Raw genomic sequence first — 21,224 nt, 5'->3', positions numbered from 1 at the left:
TTTATGTTATTTGTAGTTATTATCATCTGCTGTTGTTGGATACAATAAAGGGTTCAGTTTGAAATTCCGTGCAGATTTTCAAGTTTGACAAAATTCTCAAATTTAAAAAGATGCATAACATCCAAGGTGAGAATAGTTAATCGGAAGAATTTAAATCCAAGTTATTGAATTGAATTAAATTGACTTTACATAACATTTTTAATGACTTTCATTAATTTTGTTGCATGAATTATTTGCTTCTTTTTTATGTCTTGCATGGAGGTTTTACTAAATATGTACGACTAAAAATTATGTACGATCAATGTACAACTAATTGCCATTGCTGGTAATTAAAGCAACTTTGACACAGGCGTTCGACTGGATCTGTCAGCATAAAATATTGTAAAACAATCTTGTAATAAACAATAAAACGAAGTTACTCAGAAGTTTCGAGAGGTTTTTTAAAAAAAATTTTTAAGTTCATACCTAAAAAGATATTTATTAAAGAAAACTCAATTTTTATTAAATATTCCATCTTACATGAGTGATCTATTAAATCATCAGTGCAAAAAATGTTATTAAAATACATAACACTTTAGTCACAGCCGCGATAATTTATGGCAAATTCTTAAAGACTGAGATTTTTTTCAACCCAGTATGCCACTTTTTTATTTTTTAATCTTTGTAAAAAAAAAAAAAATAAATAAATATACAAGTTTATTTCTTTATTATTGGAATAAAAGCAAAACGAATCTAGTCACACTCACAACTTTCAGCCGAGAGTTTTTTTTGCTTTGTTTTTTTTTTTTGCAATTTAAATTTAAAGTAACCCTTTTATTTAAAATTTGAATTTTGTAACATAACATCTTTGTAAAATAGAAAAATTTGTTAAAAATCTTCATCCAAAAATAAACAATTTTTTATTTTTTTATTGGATAAATTTTTTTTAAATACGAGTCAAAAAAGAAAAAGTTCTCAAGTTAAAAGAAAAAATATTTGATTACTTTTTTTAAATGATGAATGTTATTTTTTTGTAACAAGTGTTTTTTTTTTGTGTGTGTGTTTTTCTTTCAAATTTATAAAATTCGAGAGTTTATTTTTGAGAAATATCTTTTGAAGTTTTGCCAAGATGATACTCAATTTTGTATAATTTTAATAGTTAATACTGCCAAACAACAACAATAATAATAATAAGAAGAAAAGGAATAGTTATTTACTGGCAGAAGACAGAGTTAGACACAAAGTCCATTTTAGATGTGGGGAAAATCCAGTTTTCCCAGAAGTGGCACACTGGATTGGGAAAAAATGTTTTTATAAGAATTTCAATATATATAAATAGTTGTATTTCTATTTGTTTTGCTTACTCTTTGGCTTAAAAGAGAATATTTTTTTTTAAAAAAAGAAGAAAAAAGGGGTTTATTTTTGCAAATATCTTTAGGTATGATGCTAAAAAGATATTTGCCAAAAATAACCTCAACTGAAACTTGAGTAAATTCGTTTTATTGCTTATTTTAAAAATACAAGATTTTTTGTGCTGATGAACTGAGTAAATCACCCATGTCGAAGTTGCTTGGACTAATTAAACCCTCATCGACTGAGACAATTATTTTTGTTCAATACAGTGTGCCAAATTATTGTCTCGGGCTTTAATTAGATGTCCACAAATTTGTGTTTAATTTTTACTTGTACATAATTAATAAAACCAAGCCATGACAAATCTAAAAAAATAAACTTTTTTTTTACAAAGATTTCTAACAAAAATAAAACGGAAAAATGTGGCACACAGAATTGGAAAGAATAATATTAAAAATATTTTTTTGTAAATACTTTTCATATGAATCTAAAAAATATATTTGCCAAAAATAACCTTGCAATTGAAATTTGTGATTAAATCCATTTTGTTGTTTATTTTAATAATACAACAGATTTTTACGATATTTTGCACTGACAAACCAAGTAACAAGTCCGTGTAAAAGTTGCTTTAATAGCAAATCAGCAGCAGGGGCAAATAATCGTACATAATTTAGTCCTACAATTTTAGTACACCCCCTTATGTACAATCAAAATCCAGCACAACTAATTTGGCTCCTGTTGATTCAAGCAACTTTACACATTGTTTTTATATGACAAACAGCAGGAGCAGTCAGTCGTACATTGATCAGGAATAATTTTGGTCGTACATATTTAATAAAACCGTTTTGTATGGTAAACTAAAATTCAGCATGATTTTGATTTTAAATACAAGGTGAGCAAAAAAAAAAAAAATAAACGAACACCACCCATGGAATCATTTCACAATCCTTTCTACAAAATCAAACTAGATTTGGTACAAATACACTTCAGTTTATAGGATTCTCAAAAGAAGATATTTCTGCTGCCGAGATTCAATAGGCGAAACTCCATTTAATCAACTGGAATAATCAAAGCAATACAGAGTCTTTTTGGAATGAGGTTTTGCTGTACAAAGATGCATGTGGGGGTAACCCGTTTGAGGAGCTTGCTCAGTTTGCATATAAAGTGGTTTACTTGTCCACCAAGTTTCATTCAGTAATGTTCAACAGTTTTTGTTTTACTGCTGTTAAATAATATGCAGGGGACACTTTGTTCATTGTCTCATCAGTAAGAGGTGTTTTACTGAATGGGCTCCACATTATAATTCAATGGTGTGCAGAAAGAGGGAGGGTGACAGAGTAGTGTCTAGGGCATAAGACAATATTTACACTGTCTTCTATTATAATAATATTTCTCAGCACTAGAATTTCTACTTGAGATTTTGGGTAATACTATCAAGGAGCTATTGACTTTAATTTTACCACTTTTCCAGATTTTAATCTGTACAACTATCTCAAAGAAAACCTACCCTTCCCTCCTGATTTTTTTGTGTATAGGATTATCTCAAAGATAATGGGAATCAAAACAATACCCAGATCCTATTCCTTAACTGAAGAGTGTCTTCATAGCACGAATCAAGACAGTGACAAAATTGACAATTTTGCACGTTGCATTCAGAGATGCATATAATAGAATGGTGATAAAATAAAGACTGTTTGCTATTAAATCTTATTTAAGCGATCATTGATAGAAAAAGAATAACCTGAAGACCCAAAAATGAACTCTAAGCAATTGAGAGAGATTCGATCACAATGAGAAGAAGCTAGAGGAGTGCTGCAGATCTAGCTTCAAATGTTTGACTGAGCTTCAATCTATAGTCCAGTTTGCCCGTCGAAATTTAAAAATTTTGTACGAATTGTTTTTCTAACATGTAAAATGGTCGGTTAGTGACTTTTTTGTCACTTCATATTCATTTGATAGTAATAAATCATCTTCCATGATAGTAGTCGCACCTATTCCTTTTTGGTGATTTGTAAAATTGTGAAAAATGTCAAAAACTTAATCCCCCACGTAATGAAGAACGATCACTTTCCTTCCTCTTTTTTTTTTTTTTTTTTTTTTTTTTTTTTTTTTTTTTTTTGTGTATTGTTGTCAGTGTCTCAAGCAATGAATAGATTTTCCAGCCTGTCTATCTATTTCTTTAAACAAAGGCTGGTTGTGTTCTGGTCAGCATATAGACTGAAAGTTGGGAAAACTGATAAACCATCCATCCATGGAGGAGCATAGGCCATCCGCAACTTATTGTAGATACTTTTGTAACAAGGAGTTCTTTTTTCGGTGTGAGTGTGCTGTCCCCATGCCCAACCTTCCCAGAAGGTACATACAGCGCCTAGCCTTTCCAAATGGTCACCCATCTGGTACTGACTAGGCTCAGTGTTGCTTAACTTTCGTGATCTGGCGAGAACCGGTGTGTCAACGTAATTGTGTCATACTGATAAACCATCACTGGCCATTATTTAATTTCTTCCTAAAATTCTCTTCAAACTTGTCACGAAATGAAATGTTGAAAGGCCCCGGCTCGTGGGGGTCAGGTTGCAAGAGAACAGAATACAGAAATGTATTAATAACAGTCTGCTGGTCGTGTAACTGATTTAACTTATTTAACCTTTTATAAATGTATTCTTTCTGCAAGTTTAAGGGGTAGGTAACTCTTTGGGATTTATGTTCTTTTGATTGCCACATTACAATATAATGCATCTGGCTTACTTGGCCTTTTTGGTCAAGATAAGAACTCTTTCTTTTAATTCAAGAACTCTTTCTAATGAAATCGAACTTTATTTTCTCACACATACACACACAAAAAAAAAAAAAAAAAAAAAAATGCACACACAACATACAGAAATGAATATACAAATTGTAAATAGTTAAATTTTACATTGAACGCTGGGGTTATTAGTTAGATTAGGATCCACAGAGTGATTGAGGTATTTTGGTAAATGTTGCCAGTCAAGAGTAAGACTTCAAAGTCTCATCTGTTACATAGTCAAAAAGACCCTGTACCCTCCCCCTCCCAATTTCTTGTAGGGCCTTGTGCCTAATTTTGTTGAATTGAATTTTTTGTTCGTTTTTTATGTTCAATTTTTTCTTTCTCAATAAAATATATAAACAAGATCAAAGTGTAGTATCTGTTCCCTCAGTTACTAAACTTGACCCACCTCCGGGCTTTCGGGCTAGGTTAAGGTGTTTTTTCTTACTAACTTTTGTTAGCAAGGACCGACCCCCTCCTTTGGGGAGTCAGGACCTAGAGGACCGACTCCACATTTGTGGAAGCTTGGACCCGGAAACCGATCCCCTTTTTTGGGAGACTGGAATCTCGGGACCAGCACCACTAGCTGGTAGTTGAGACCTGCTTTTGTTGTTTTTTTTTGCATGCGTTTTTTCTTCGTTCCGGTCTCTTCCCTCTAGAGACAGGGGATGGTCTAATTTCTCCACACTTAATTGCCTGAGCAGCACTCTGACCTGCCAGGCCCAAACTTTGTCTATCTTCGCTGCTCTCCCAGTGGATCGAGCAGACAGGGTTCTCTTTCTCGCTTCCGTTGGGGTAAGTTAGTGGGTAGGGTGACGTGGGGTAGGGCGGGTGCTTCGTTTCTGCTCCCCTCTGTGGGCAGGGATGCCTATCCCCTCTCTCTCTTAATTGCGACGCGGCACTCTGACCCGCTAGCACCCACTGCGTCTTTCTTCTCTGCTCTCCCCCCTCGCGGGGGATCTGAGCTGCTAACCCGACATCCCCGTGAGGGGAAGTCAAAAACTCTAATTTCTTCAAAGTCCGCTCCTCCCCCTCCTCCCCCTCCATTCCCCTGGGTTTTCTTTTCCCCCACTACACTTTGGTCCGCGCCAGCGGCCAGTGCAACCGCCACGATGCCAGGCAGGAGGGGTACGTCACCCCAAATGTGCAGCATCTCAACTGCGAACGACTCCCTATGTGAGGGAGCTGATGCATCTCCCGGCGAGACGGCGCCAGGAAACAAGGTAGGGCCCCGGCGCGCGGCGACCTTGGAAGAAAGCGGGAGGGTAGGGCCGCAGCCCGCGGCGACCCCCCGAAAAGCACCTGCAACCGCTTCCCACGAGGGCAACCCAGCGGAAAAAGCTGCCGTTAAGTCACTATCTGGGGAAAGTGCAGAACCCAGCCAACCAGCTGCACCCCAGGACGGCAGAACCAAGGGAGGAAGACCGGGGAACCCATCCCCCGCTCCCCCAAAGGGCGACTCCCCAACAGAAAAGGAGGAAAACAGCACCGCGGACCAAACCGAGGTGCTGGATGAAGATGTAATAGCCTCCATCTGCTCACTATTCGGCGGGGAAGACAGTGATTGGTCCCCCAACACTCCCCAAGAGGACCAAATACGGAAAAGGGGTGGCTCTCCGGCCAGTGGTAACAAAAGCAAGCTGGAAGGAGAGACACCCTTGACAGTACCCACCAAGGCTCCAGCTGGGAACACGGCATCAGAAGGGGAGACACCTCCATCCCCCAAGGGGACAGCCACCCAGCAAAGGAAGAAAATAAGAAAGGGGAGCGGCCCGGAGAGCAAACCAAGCCAGGACGAAACAACGCCAAAAACACAATGGCCTACTTTGCCTGGTAACGGCCCCGTTCCGAAACCAAAAATGCCCATGACAATGGAGAGCCCCACAACACCAGCTACGCCCCCCAACCCGAGTCCAGCTGACACCCACCAGGATGGAGGACCGGCATGGGGCCCCAAAGAGCAGCAAGGGAAGTTGACGCCCGAAGACTACAGAGCACTCTTCGACTCCACTTACAAGGAGTATACCCAGGGGAACAACATCCAACCCCTCCCGGGTCAGGTGGAAGTTCTGGAGAAAAGAGTGCTCTCGCTGATAACTTCAGACACCAAGACAAGGGGTCTGACGGGCGTCAACAAGGACACCATGATGAACGTGTTGCTGGAACAGAACATTCCCGCCAACTACATCTGTAGAAGGAGTTATGCACAGTGGGATGTTCTGCTCCCCACCTCCGAAGACGCAGTCAGGCTGTCCAGGACCTGCCATCAGAGCAGGAACATAAAGCTCCAACCCATCTATATGAACAAGAGGAGAGCAAATGTTTCTGCTCTAAACGTCCCCTGCTATATGGAGGCCAAACAACTGGGGGCTATCCTAAGCCAGTATGGGGACGTAGAGGAAGTCACCCCGGTCCGCGGATTAAGAAACATCATGACCGGGGACTACAAAGTACAGATGGTCCTGGACAAGGCTGGATTCTACGCCATCCCAGCCACACTCAAGTTCGGAGAGTGGACACTCTCCCTTATAGTGGAAGGGAGGAGGCCCCATTGCTGGCTGTGCACACAACAAGGGCATATGGCGAAGGACTGTCCGAAGAGGAATGGAGGGAAGAAGCCCACAAAAGCGGCGGGAACAAGCGTGACAACAAATCAAGCCGCTGCTCCCGCGCCGGCCGCAAATCCTCCAGAGGCACCGACAGGCTGGGTGACAGTCGTAAAGAAAGGCAAGATCAACAAACAGCCATCCTTGCAGACAGTCACCCAAGACCAAGAACAACCGAAGAGCGAGACGGAGAAAATGGACACACAGACACCCTCCTCCTCAAACAAGAGGAAACTACCAGAATCTGAGGAGGAGGCCGCGTCAGAGGCAGAGGAAGAGACAACAACAGTCTCTATGGCCCTGAGCGCAACAGAGATCAGGAGGGCCAGGAGGAGGAAAAGCCGCAAGACACGCGCAAACCCTCCTACCCCCACTGAGACTGAGAAGGACTCCCTCGCAACAACAACACAGGATGAGCCCCCTGTGATCCCAACACCCCAGCAACCCGAACAACCTTCCCCCTCTCCTATAAAGGCCCCAAGAAACTCTTCCCGCCCCTCATCCCGTGACAGGAGCCAAAAAGAAGAAAACGAGCAGGCTACCCCCTCCCCAAGCGCTCAGCCTCCCCATCAACCAAAAGAGGTCCCCTCCCCCACTCCCAAAGTCCGCACTGAACGGACCAAAAAGCTCCCCTTCCTGCCAGGAAGCAGGATTTGTGAAACAGACCCTCTCCAACCGGCTCCGGACCTTAAAGGACAACAGAAGGTCCGGTACAATAAACTCAAAAACTTTGAAAAAGTCGGTGGAGACCTAGTAACAGACCCCACTAAATTCAAGGACGCTCCCTTGTTGACCACTTTCGTTAGGGTCGACAAGGACGCTAGGACTGGAGGAATGTGGGCAATGATTAAGGCAGCGAAGAATGCGATCCCAGGCCAGCAGCTGGTGGATAGGGACCATCCTTCGCTGACCAACATTTTCTTTAAATGTGAGGGTAGAATCCCCATGTATGTACACCCATCGCTATACAGGGCACTCAAACTAACCTTCCCCCTGGACGTGGGGGGCGTGGCCAAGGATGGATCACCTTCATCGGATTTACTTACCGGCAGCCTTGGCCAGGCCTGCCATGTCCTCACTGCCCAGGATTTCAGACCCGTCTGTGACAGTGCTTGAGGTAAGTGATCATGTCTTTGAACTTGGCTACATTGAATGTGAGGGGCATCAGGTGTCGAAGCAAGGCCTCGCGCGTTGTGAGAGACTTGGTGTCCCTCAAGGTAGATATTGCCGCTATCCAGGAGACCCACTTTGTTTGTGACGGGGATTGTCAGGTGCTGGTAAACGATTACGACGTCTACTCAGCATATGGCAATACCTATAGTCGTGGAATCTCCTTGCTAGTGAGTCGCACCCTGTCAGCGTCGGTGAATGTTGTTCACGCAGGCGAGGACGGGCGGGCGCTTGTTGTTGATGTTGCTGTTAATTGTAGTGTTTTTCGGATTGTTGCTGTTTATGCTCCCAATGCTGCTGTAGAGAGGGCAACCTTTTTTCGACGGTTGGAGGGCTTCTTAGTGGATCCGGAACGGTTAGTTTTAATGGGGGATTGGAATGCAATCCTTGATCCCAAAATAGATAAGGTCGGGGGGACTAGCGGGTCGGCGTGGTGTGACAGCAGTCTGTCTGACCTGATGGCCTCGTGCGATCTCGTCGACAGATTTCGTCTGGATCATCCGGGGCGGGAGATGTGGACGTGGCATCCTGTAGTGCCTTCCCATCCAAGCACTTACTTGGATCGGATGTTAGTTAGAAGAGGCGATGTAGACTTCCTATCTTGCCCCACGTTCCACTTGCTAGGACACTCGGACCATAAACTTGTTATGGCCCGTTTGAGCTTAAGTGCTAGGCCTAAACTGGCCGGATACTGGAAGTTCAACAGCACCTTGTTGGAGCTGGAGGACTACCGGTTGAAGGTCACTGAGCTAATTCAGCGGGCTTTAGTGGGGGCGGTTACAGGGAGTAAGTGGTGGGTTAGTCTCAAGGCCAAAATTAGGCGCTTCTCTGTCCAGTATAGCCAACGCCTCGCGATAGATAAGGCTAAGGCAAAGAAGCGTTTAGAGGATAAGCTGACCCGGGTGGTGGAGGGGGGAGACCCCCTAGAGTTAGCACTAGCTAAACAAGATCTCAACCGGTTGGCTAGCGAGCGGTATGAAGGTCAAGTAGTTAGGGCTAGGTTAAAGAAAGTTTCTAACGAGGCTGTGAATGTTGACGCTGTTGAGCGTAAGGCTGCTTTAAGGCGCGGTTCGGATGGGTACATTCGTAAAGTACATAACCTGGAAGGACACCCCTTAGTATCGACTCGGGAGATCTGCGAGGGGTTTCGGGAGCATCTATCGGTGCGCTTCACCCAACTACCCGGACTCAGGGTTGATGAGTTTGGCAGCTATTTGGCTGACTCGCCCCGCCTCACGGCGGCTCGGGCGGCTAGCTGTGATGGTCTTATTACTGAACATGAGGTCATTACTGCGTTGAAGCAGGTCGGCTATAACAAATCCCCGGGGCTTGATGGTCTACCCTACGAGTTTTACTTGAGGCTGTCGCCCATGTTGGTCCCTATTCTGAAGGATATGTTCAACCATTGGTTTGCCCAGGGTTCCATCCCTGGACAAGTGACCAAAGGTGTGATCACATTGCTGAGGAAAGGTCAACGGCATGGTGGGAGGGAAAACTTTGATGATTTTAGGCCCTTGACTCTGCTAAACACAGAGTTAAAGATTTTGGCAAAGATTCTTGCAAATCGCTTGCAGGTTGTCATCACTGACTTGATCGAACCGGACCAGACTTATGCTGTGAAGGGGAGATCGATTCAAGACAATTTGCACTTGATACGCTCGATCATAGAGGGGACAGAAGACGACGCCGAAGCCGCGCTGATCAGTTTGGATCAGTCCAAGGCATTCGATAGGGTCGACCATCGGTTCCTAGGATCTGTGCTAGAGGCCGCCGGATTTAATCCGGACTTCCGCAAGTGGATCTTTGTTCTGTATGACAGGCCGATGGTAGCGGTGCAGATCAACGGTAAGCTGTCGGAGTCATTCGCTGTCTCTCGGTCGGTGCGACAGGGTTGTCCGCTGTCGCCTCTGTTGTACGTCCTGGCGTTGGAACCCCTCCTTCGCAAGTTAAGGGACGAGGCGGCTACACCAGTCCTGCGCGGAATAGCTCTCCCTGGAGGCACACGAGCCAGGGTTTCCGCGTTCGCCGATGACGTCACCGTGTTCGTGTCTTGCCTCACGGACGTTCAAGCGGTGGTCGAGGCGCTCGCTCGATACGAAGAAGTAACAGGGGCCATCTTCAACCGTAGCAAGTCTGTTGGCCTGCGGTTGGGGGCCTGGACCGGGGTAAACTCGCTTCCAGGTATTTTCAGCTGGACCGATGGACCGGTCCGCATTCTCGGTGTCTGGTTTGGACCGGGACTTCAGCTGGAAAAGAATTGGTCGGAAGTACAGTCTAAGGTCAAATCGTCAGTAAAGACTTGGATTGGAAGGAAATTGTCCTTGAAGGGTCGGGCGGAGGCGTGTGCTACATACGTCTTTCCGCTCATCCTTTACCGTTTGTCTGTACTTCCTCTCCCTGCAGAACGACTAACCCGCTTACAAGGGCGCCTCGATTCACTTTTGTGGAACGAGGGTAAGCATTATGTCTGCAGAGAGGTCTGTGTTCAAAATCCGAGCGAGGGAGGCCTGGGTCAGCCCAGTCTCTTGTGTCATAGAAATGCCGAGAGATTGGCTTTCCTGGGTCGTTCGCTTGAAGGAGACGCTCCTTGGGTCCCTGTGGTTGAGAACTCGTTTCCCAATCTCAAACCCAACCCTTCGGTAGAAGGTCGTCGTAGACCGAAGGGGGAGTCCAAGTTCTTCTCCGAATGCCGAACCGCTCTTAGAGCTTTGCCGGGGACCAATGTCCTCGATCAGCCAAGGAAGAGACTGTATCGGGATTTAGTGGAGGGGACCGCGAAGGATCCACTTTGTAGGCGGATGGGATGGTCGATGGAGATTGTCCGTTCTCAATGGCGTTGGGCGCCGGGACGGGAGATTCTGAATAACTCGGAATTCTCCCTGACTTGGCGACTGGTCCGAAATGCGCTGCCCCTCTTCGACATACTTTTCCGGTATAAAGAACATACCAGTCGCTTCTGTCCGTGCTGTGACGAACGCGAGCCCGAAACAATCGAGCACGCGTTTTTTAGTTGCAGCCGGATACAGCCCCTATTAAAGTACGTCGAGGGGGTAACAGCTCGCATCGATGCCGAGTGTCTGCTCGATCTCGACGTAGGAACTTTTGTGTACAACATGGAGTCGCCGTTCCCCAGGGAGGAAAGTTTGGTTTTCCTGGCGATCCTAGCAGTAGCGCGCATGACCATTTGGATCGCGCGCCTCAAGTTGGTCCACGAAGGGACATCTGTTCCTGATCGGGATCTGATCGTTTACTTTAAACATTTGCTTAAAGTAAAGATCAGATGCGATTGGAAGAGGTTGCCTAGAGTGGAATTTGACAAGAGGTGGGTGCACAGCACTAGTTTGTGCATCCGTCGAGGAGCCAAGTTTCAATACGTGTTCCCTCCTTAGGCATGGCATGGGCGGTGCTGGGTCCTACGGAACCCATCCCGCCTAGGTTAGCATTATAAGTTCAGTAAAGTAACTCTTGACTGGTGGTACAAATGAGATCCTGTTCCTGATTTTATTTTTTGGTATTAGAGAACCTCTGAGTCTGCCCAACCCCCCTGCTCCTCATCTTTATTTTCTGATGCCCCCGGTCATCCCCCTACTCAGAGGTCACCTTCCTACCCCCCCCCATCCGTTGCTTTATTTTCTCCCACCTCCATTAAGGCGACTTCCCCAAACCCCATTAGGGATGCTCTGCTTGTTTTCGGTTCCCCGGAAAACAGTGGGGGATCTAGCCACATAGAATAGTACAGGGGGGTCTTACTAACAACACATTAGTAGATTTTCCTTATTTTTGAAATGAACATTTTCATTAGTTTTTTCCCACTCCACGAACATTTTATGCCAATTAATTCAAGAACTCTTTCTAATGAAATCGAACTTTATTTTCTCACACATACACACACACACAAAAAAAAAAAAAAAAAAAATGCACACACAACATACAGAAATGAATATACAAATTGTACATAGTTAAATTTTACATTGAACGCTGGGGTTATTAGTTAGATTAGGATCCACAGAGTGATTGAGGTATTTTGGTAAATGTTGCCAGTCAAGAGTAAGACTTCAAAGTCTCATCTGTTACATAGTCAAAAAGACCCTGTACCCTCCCCCTCCCAATTTCTTGTAGGGCCTTGTGCCTAATTTTGTTGAATTGAATTTTTTGTACGTTTTTTATGTTCAATTTTTTCTTTCTCAATAAAATATATAAACAAGATCAAAGTGTAGTATCTGTTCCCTCAGTTACTAAACTTGACCCACCACCGGGCTTTCGGGCTAGGTTAAGGTGTTTTTTCTTACTAACTTTTGTTAGCAAGGACCGACCCCCTCCTTTGGGGAGTCAGGACCTAGAGGACCGACTCCACATTTGTGGAAGCTTGGACCCGGAAACCGATCCCCTCTTTTGGGAGACTGGAATCTCGGGACCAACACCACTATCGCTGGTAGTTGAGACCTTCTTTTTTCATTTGTTGTTTTTGCATGTTGTTTTTTCTTCGTTTCGGTCTCACTTCTCGAGACTGGGATGGTCTAATTTCTCAACACTTAATTGCCTGAGCAGCACTCTGACCTGCCAGGCCCAAACTTTGTCTATCTTCGCTGCTCTCCCAGTGGATCGAGCAGACAGGGTTCTCTTTCTCGCTTCCGTTGGGGTAAGTTAGTGGGTAGGGTGACGTGGGGTAGGGCGGGTGCTTCGTTTCTGCTCCCCTCTGTGGGCAGGGATGCCTATCCCCTCTCTCTCTTAATTGCGACGCGGCACTCTGACCCGCTAGCACCCACTGCGTCTTTCTTCTCTGCTCTCCCCCCTCGCGGGGGGATCTGAGCTGCTAACCCGACATCCCCGTGAGGGGAAGTCAAAAACTCTAATTTCTTCAAAGTCCGCTCCTCCCCCTCCTCCCCCTGGGTTTTCTTTTCCTCCACTACACTTTGGTCCGCGCCAGCGGCCAGTGCAACCGCCACGATGCCAGGCAGGAGGGGTACGTCACCCCAAATGCGCAGCATCTCAACTGCGAACGACTCCCTATGTGAGGGAGCTGATGCATCTCCCGGCGAGACGGCGCCAGGAAACAAGGTAGGGCCCCGGCGCGCGGCGACCTTGGAAGAAAGCGGGAGGGTAGGGCCGCAGCCCGCGGCGACCCCCCGAAAAGCACCTGCAACCGCTCCCCACGAGGGCAACCCAGCGGAAAAAGCTGCCGCTAAGTCAATAGCTGGGGAAAGTGCAGAACCCAGCCAACCAGCTGCACCCCAGAACGGCAGAACCAAGGGAGGAAGACCGGGGAACCCATCCCCCGCTCCCCCAAAGGGCGACTCCCCAACAGAAAAGGAGGAGAACAGCACCGCGGACCAAACCGAGGCGCTGGATGAAGACGTAATAGCCTCCATCTGCTCACTATTCGGCGGGGAAGACAGTGATTGGCCCCCCAACACTCCCCAAGAGGACCAAATACGGAAAAGGGGTGACTCTCCGGCCAGTGGTAACAAAAGCAAGCTGGAAGGAGAGACACCCTTGACAGTACCCACCAAGGCTCCAGCTGGGAACACGGCACCAGAAGGGGAGACACCTCCATCCCCCAAGGGGACAGCCACCCAGCAAAGGAAGAAAATAAGAAAGGGGAGCGGCCCGGAGAGCAAACCAAGCCAGGACAAAACAACGCCAAAAACACAATGGCCTACGTTGCCTGGTAACGGGCCAGTTCCGAAACCAAAAAGGCCCATAACAGGGGAGAGCCCCACAACATCAGCTACGCCCCCCAACCCGAGTCCAGCTGACACCCACCAGGATGGAGGACCGGCATGGGGCCCCAAAGAGCAGCAAGGGAAGTTGACGCCCGAAGACTACAGAGCACTCTTCGACTCCACTTACAAGGAGTATACCCAGGGGAACAACATCCAACCCCTCCCGGGTCAAGTGGAAGTTCTGGAGAAAAGAGTGCTCTCGCTGATAACTTCAGACACCAAGACAAGGGGTCTGACGGGCGTCAACAAGGACACCATGATGAACGTGTTGCTGGAGCAGAACATTCCCGCCAACTACATCTGTAGAAGGAGTTACGCACAGTGGGATGTTCTGCTCCCCACCTCCGAAGACGCAGTCAGGCTGTCCAGGACCTGCCATCAGAGCAGGAACATAAAGCTCCAACCCATCTATATGAACAAGAGGAGAGTAAATGTTTCTGCTCTAAACGTCCCCTGCTATATGGAGGCCAAACAACTGGGGGCTATCCTAAGCCAGTATGGGGACGTAGAGGAAGTCACCCCGGTCCGCGGATTAAGAAACATCATGACCGGGGACTACAAAGTACAGATGGTCCTGGACAAGGCTGGATTCTACGCCATCCCAGCCACACTCAAGTTCGGAGAGTGGACACTCTCCCTTATAGTGGAAGGGAGGAGGCCCCATTGCTGGCTGTGCACACAACAAGGGCATATGGCGAAGGACTGTCCGAAGAGGAATGGAGGGAAGAAGCCCACAAAAGCGGCGGGAACAAGCGTGACAACAAATCAAGCCGCTGCTCCCGCGCCGGCCGCAAATCCTCCAGAGGCACCGACAGGCTGGGTGACAGTCGTAAAGAAAGGCAAGACCAACAAACAGCCATTCTTGCAGACAGTCACCCAAGACCAAGAACAACCGAAGAGCGAGACGGAGAAGATGGACACACAGACACCCTCCTCCTCAAACAAGAGGAAACTACCAGAATCTGAGGAGGAGGCCGCGTCAGAGGCAGAGGAAGAGACAACAACAGTCTCTATGGCCCTGAGCGCAACAGAGATCAGGAGGGCCAGGAGGAGGAAAAGCCGCAAGACGCGCAAACCCTCCTACCCCCACTGAGACTGAGAAGGACTCCCTCGCAACAACAACACAGGATGAGCCCCCTGTGATCCCAACACCCCAGCAACCCGAACAACCTTCCCCCTCTCCTATAAAGGCCCCAAGAAACTCTTCCCGCCCCTCATCCCGTGACAGGAGCCAAAAAGAAGAAAACGAGCAGGCTACCCCCTCCCCAAGCGCTCAGCCTCCCCATCAACCAAAAGAGGTCCCCTCCCCCACTCCCAAAGTCCGCACTGAACGGACCAAAAAGCTCCCCTTCCTGCCAGGAAGCAGGATTTGTGAAACAGACCCTCTCCAACCGGCTCCGGACCTTAAAGGACAACAGAAGGTCCGGTACAATAAACTCAAAAACTTTGAAAAAGTCGGTGGAGACCTAGTAACAGACCCCACTAAATTCAAGGACGCTCCCTTGTTGACCACTTTCGTTAGGGTCGACAAGGACGCTAGGACTGGAGGAATGTGGGCAATGATTAAGGCAGCGAAGAATGCGATCCCAGGCCAGCAGCTGGTGGATAGGGACCATCCTTCGCTGACCAACATTTTCTTTAAATGTGAGGGTAGAATCCCCATGTATGTACACCCATCGCTATACAGGGCACTCAAACTAACCTTCCCCCTGGACGTGGGGGGCGTGGCCAAGGATGGATCACCTTCATCGGATTTACTTACCGGCAGCCTTGGCCAGGCCTGCCATGTCCTCACTGCCCAGGATTTCAGACCCGTCTGTGACAGTGCTTGAGGTAAGTGATCATGTCTTTGAACTTGGCTACATTGAATGTGAGGGGCATCAGGTGTCGAAGCAAGGCCTCGCGCGTTGTGAGAGACTTGGTGTCCCTCAAGGTAGATATTGCCGCTATCCAGGAGACCCACTTTGTTTGTGACGGGGATTGTCAGGTGCTGGTAAACGATTACGACGTCTACTCAGCATATGGCAATACCTATAGTCGTGGAATCTCCTTGCTAGTGAGTCGCACCCTGTCAGCGTCGGTGAATGTTGTTCACGCAGGCGAGGACGGGCGGGCGCTTGTTGTTGATGTTGCTGTTAATTGTAGTGTTTTTCGGATTGTTGCTGTTTATGCTCCCAATGCTGCTGTAGAGAGGGCAACCTTTTTTCGACGGTTGGAGGGCTTCTTAGTGGATCCGGAACGGTTAGTTTTAATGGGGGATTGGAATGCAATCCTTGATCCCAAAATAGATAAGGTCGGGGGGACTAGCGGGTCGGCGTGGTGTGACAGCAGTCTGTCTGACCTGATGGCCTCGTGCGATCTCGTCGACAGATTTCGTCTGGATCATCCGGGGCGGGAGATGTGGACGTGGCATCCTGTAGTGCCTTCCCATCCAAGCACTTACTTGGATCGGATGTTAGTTAGAAGAGGCGATGTAGACTTCCTATCTTGCCCCACGTTCCACTTGCTAGGACACTCGGACCATAAACTTGTTATGGCCCGTTTGAGCTTAAGTGCTAGGCCTAAACTGGCCGGATACTGGAAGTTCAACAGCACCTTGTTGGAGCTGGAGGACTACCGGTTGAAGGTCACTGAGCTAATTCAGCGGGCTTTAGTGGGGGCGGTTACAGGGAGTAAGTGGTGGGTTAGTCTCAAGGCCAAAATTAGGCGCTTCTCTGTCCAGTATAGCCAACGCCTCGCGATAGATAAGGCTAAGGCAAAGAAGCGTTTAGAGGATAAGCTGACCCGGGTGGTGGAGGGGGGAGACCCCCTAGAGTTAGCACTAGCTAAACAAGATCTCAACCGGTTGGCTAGCGAGCGGTATGAAGGTCAAGTAGTTAGGGCTAGGTTAAAGAAAGTTTCTAACGAGGCTGTGAATGTTGACGCTGTTGAGCGTAAGGCTGCTTTAAGGCGCGGTTCGGATGGGTACATTCGTAAAGTACATAACCTGGAAGGACACCCCTTAGTATCGACTCGGGAGATCTGCGAGGGGTTTCGGGAGCATCTATCGGTGCGCTTCACCCAACTACCCGGACTCAGGGTTGATGAGTTTGGCAGCTATTTGGCTGACTCGCCCCGCCTCACGGCGGCTCGGGCGACTAGCTGTGATGGTCTTATTACTGAACATGAGGTCATTACTGCGTTGAAGCAGGTCGGCTATAACAAATCCCCGGGGCTTGATGGTCTACCCTACGAGTTTTACTTGAGGCTGTCGCCCATGTTGGTCCCTATTCTGAAGGATATGTTCAACCATTGGTTTGCCCAGGGTTCCATCCCTGGACAAGTGACCAAAGGTGTGATCACATTGCTGAGGAAAGGTCAACGGCATGGTGGGAGGGAAAACTTTGATGATTTTAGGCCCTTGACTCTGCTAAACACAGAGTTAAAGATTTTGGCAAAGATTCTTGCAAATCGCTTGCAGGTTGTCATCACTGACTTGATCGAACCGGACCAGACTTATGCTGTGAAGGGGAGATCGATTCAAGACAATTTGCACTTGATACGCTCGATCATAGAGGGGACAGAAGACGACGCCGAAGCCGCGCTGATCAGTTTGGATCAGTCCAAGGCATTCGATAGGGTCGACCATCGGTTCCTAGGATCTGTGCTAGAGGCCGCCGGATTTAATCCGGACTTCCGCAAGTGGATCTTTGTTCTGTATGACAGGCCGACGGTAGCGGTGCAGATCAACGGTAAGCTGTCGGAGTCATTCGCTGTCTCTCGGTCGGTGCGACAGGGTTGTCCGCTGTCGCCTCTGTTGTATGTCCTGGCGTTGGAACCCCTCCTTCGCAAGTTAAGGGACGAGGCGGCTACACCAGTCCTGCGCGGAATAGCTCTCCCTGGAGGCACACGAGCCAGGGTTTCCGCGTTCGCCGATGACGTCACCGTGTTCGTGTCTTGCCTCACGGACGTTCAAGCGGTGGTCGAGGCGCTCGCTCGATACGAAGAAGTAACAGGGGCCATCTTCAACCGTAGCAAGTCTGTTGGCCTGCGGTTGGGGGCCTGGACTGGGGTAAACTCGCTTCCAGGTATTTTCAGCTGGACCGATGGACCGGTCCGCATTCTCGGTGTCTGGTTTGGACCGGGACTTCAGCTGGAAAAGAATTGGTCGGAAGTACAGTCTAAGGTCAAATCGTCAGTAAAGACTTGGATTGGAAGGAAATTGTCCTTGAAGGGTCGGGCGGAGGCGTGTGCTACATACGTCTTTCCGCTCATCCTTTACCGTTTGTCTGTACTTCCTCTCCCTGCAGAACGACTAACCCGCTTACAAGGGCGCCTCGATTCACTTTTGTGGAACGAGGGTAAGCATTATGTCTGCAGAGAGGTCTGTGTTCAAAATCCGAGCGAGGGAGGCCTGGGTCAGCCCAGTCTCTTGTGTCATAGAAACGCCGAGAGATTGGCTTTCCTGGGTCGTTCGCTTGAAGGAGACGCTCCTTGGGTCCCTGTGGTTGAGAACTCGTTTCCCAACCTCAAACCCAACCCTTCGGTAGAAGGTCGTCGTAGACCGAAGGGGGAGTCCAAGTTCTTCTCCGAATGCCGAACCGCTCTTAGAGCTTTGCCGGGAACCAATGTCCTCGATCAGCCAAGGAAGAAACTGTATCGGGATTTAGTGGAGGGGACCGCGAAGGATCCACTTTGTAGGCGGATGGGATGGTCGATGGAGGTTGTCCGTTCTCAATGGCATTGGGCGCCGGGACGGGAGATTCTGAATAACTCGGAATTCTCCCTGACTTGGCGACTGGTCCGAAATGCGCTGCCCCTCTTCGACGTACTTTTCCGGTATAAAGAACATACCAGCCGCTTCTGTCCGTGCTGTGACGAACGCGAGCCCGAAACAATCAAGCACGCATTTTTTAGTTGCAGCCGGATACAGCCCCTATTAAGGTACGTCGAGGGGGTAACAGCTCGCATCGATGCCGAGTGTCTGCTCGATCTCGACGTAGGAACTTTTGTGTACAACATGGAGCCGCCGTTCCCCAGGGAGGAAAGTTTGGTTTTCCTGGCGATCCTAGCAGTAGCGCGCATGACCATTTGGATCGCGCGCCTCAAGTTGGTTCACGAAGGGACATCTGTTCCTGATCGGGATCTGATCGTTTACTTTAAACATTTGCTTAAAGTAAAGATCAGATGCGATTGGAAGAGGTTGCCTAGAGTGGAATTTGACAAGAGGTGGGTGCACAGCACTAGTTTGTGCATCCGTCGAGGAGCCAAGTTTCAATACGTGTTCCCTCCTTAGGCATGGCATGGGCGGTGCTGGGTCCTACGGAACCCATCCCGCCTAGGTTAGCATTATAAGTTCAGTAAAGTAACTCTTGACTGGTGGTACAAATGAGATCCTGTTCCTGATTTTATTTTTTGGTATTAGAGAACCTCTGAGTCTGCCCAACCCCCCCTGCTCCTCATCTTTATTTTCTGATGCCCCCAATCATCCCCCTACTCAGAGGTCACCTTCCTACCCCCTCCATCCGTTGCTTTATTTTCTCCCACCTCCATTAAGGCGACTTCCCCAAACCCCATTAGGGATGCTCTGCTTGTTTTCGGTTCCCCGGAAAACAGTGGGGGATCTAGCCACATAGAATAGTACAGGGGGGGTCTTACTAACAACACATTAGTAGATTTTCCTTATTTTTGAAATGAACATTTTCATTAGTTTTTTCCCACTCCACGAACATTTTATGCCAATTAATTCAAGAACTCTTTCTAATGAAATCGAACTTTATTTTCTCACACATACACACACACACAAAAAAAAAAAAAAAAAAAATGCACACACAACATACAGAAATGAATATACAAATTGTACATAGTTAAATTTTACATTGAACGCTGGGGTTATTAGTTAGATTAGGATCCACAGAGTGATTGAGGTATTTTGGTAAATGTTGCCAGTCAAGAGTAAGACTTCAAAGTCTCATCTGTTACGTAGTCAAAAAGACCCTGTACCCTCCCCCTCCCAATTTCTTGTAGGGCCTTGTGCCTAATTTTGTTGAATTGAATTTTTTGTACGTTTTTTAATGTTCAATTTTTTCTTTCTCAATAAAATATATAAACAAGATCAAAGTGTAGTATCTGTTCTTCAGATGCGGCACTTCCATTTCTCGTTCTCTTTCAGTGGAGGAGAAATCCTCACGACTGAGACAATTTTTATTTTTGTACCTTTTCTCCACGTTAAAAAACGACCCTGGTGTCTAACTCTGTCCCGTGGGGAGGCATTGTAAATAGGTACAATATAATTTCTAAAAAAAAAAATCAAAATCTGTCACAAAATTAAATTGAATAATTACATTCACTGTGTTAATAAAAATGGTATCGTAAGTTTGTAATTAAGTGCAATTGTGTTAAATAAAGTTGGGCCATCACATGCTCCTTTTTTTTTCTTTTTTTTTTTTTACACAGTGATCATCGCTTATCAAGGCCCGGAAGCCACTCAGGGATAAGGGTTATTGCAAGTACATTACGTTAGTGTGGAGATTTGATGAAGTGTTTACTTAAGGGGGCGGTTCATTAGGAATTTGTTAACATTGGACTTGAAGACATCCAAGTTGTAGTCCAGTGGGAAGCAGGCAGACGGAACAGAGTTCCACAGGCGTGCAGTTCTCAGAAAGAAGCTTTGTTCATGGAATCCGCGTTTTGATTTAGGCACAGATATAGAGTGGGGGAAATTTTTCACAGTGAATTCAGCTAGATGGGTGTTTTTCGTGAAAGATTGGCGAGGGGGGACCAGAGATTGGAGTTCAGACGAGCACCTGCCATGGAAATAACGATAAAACAAGGATAGGCTCGCAACGTCTCTTCTGTGGGAGAGAGGTTGCAGGGTAGAGAAAAGGGCATCCCCCACTAAGCCACAAAGTCTATTTTGTACTCTGTCAAGGCAGGATAGGCTTCCTGTGTGACATCTATTGCCAACCCCAATGCTGTTTCCTTGGTCTATCTCTTTTTCATGCTCTCCTCCTCCAATTTTGGCCATGTCATTGTCTCACATATTGCTGACTGCTGAGGAGATGAGCATAGCAAGTATAAAAAAATTGAATAAATCAAAACAAACTCAAGAGAAACAAATAACTTCAACACATTCTATATATTTCAGTTGGGTTCTGAGTACGTGTATCACACCATCGCATGAAAAAACAAGCTTCTTAGCGCTAAGGTCTTCATCTACGTAGTCTGTCGTGGCCGTGTTTTTTAGTTGACGTTAGTTCATCTTGATTTGCTCCAAGGCATAATCTGCCTTCTAATATGTCAAACTGGAAACTGTATTCAACTGTCACAAATGACTGTCCCTAACTGTCATAAGAAACTGTCCGTAAACTAACTGTAAATGAATTGATATGCATGTCTGATCTTTTATCTGTCGTGAACAACTTCCTCCTCATTGTCTTTCTACTAAGTTCACTTCCTATAACATTTGTTGTGCTTATCTACTTATTTACTTTTTATTTATTACTAGCATGGGTGCCCGGTGTTGCCCGGGTGTTTGGAGGTGTATGCTGAGCAAAAAAAAAAAAAAAGGGGGTAATTTTTTTTAATTTGACCCCTATTATGACCCCTTAAAATTTATTGTTTTGAGCT

This window comes from Euprymna scolopes, chromosome 10 (assembly GCF_053919585.1).
Source record: "Euprymna scolopes isolate OS-2025 chromosome 10, ASM5391958v1, whole genome shotgun sequence".
Lineage (NCBI taxonomy): Eukaryota > Metazoa > Mollusca > Cephalopoda > Sepiida > Sepiolidae > Euprymna > Euprymna scolopes.
This window is presented reverse-complemented; position numbering follows the sequence as displayed.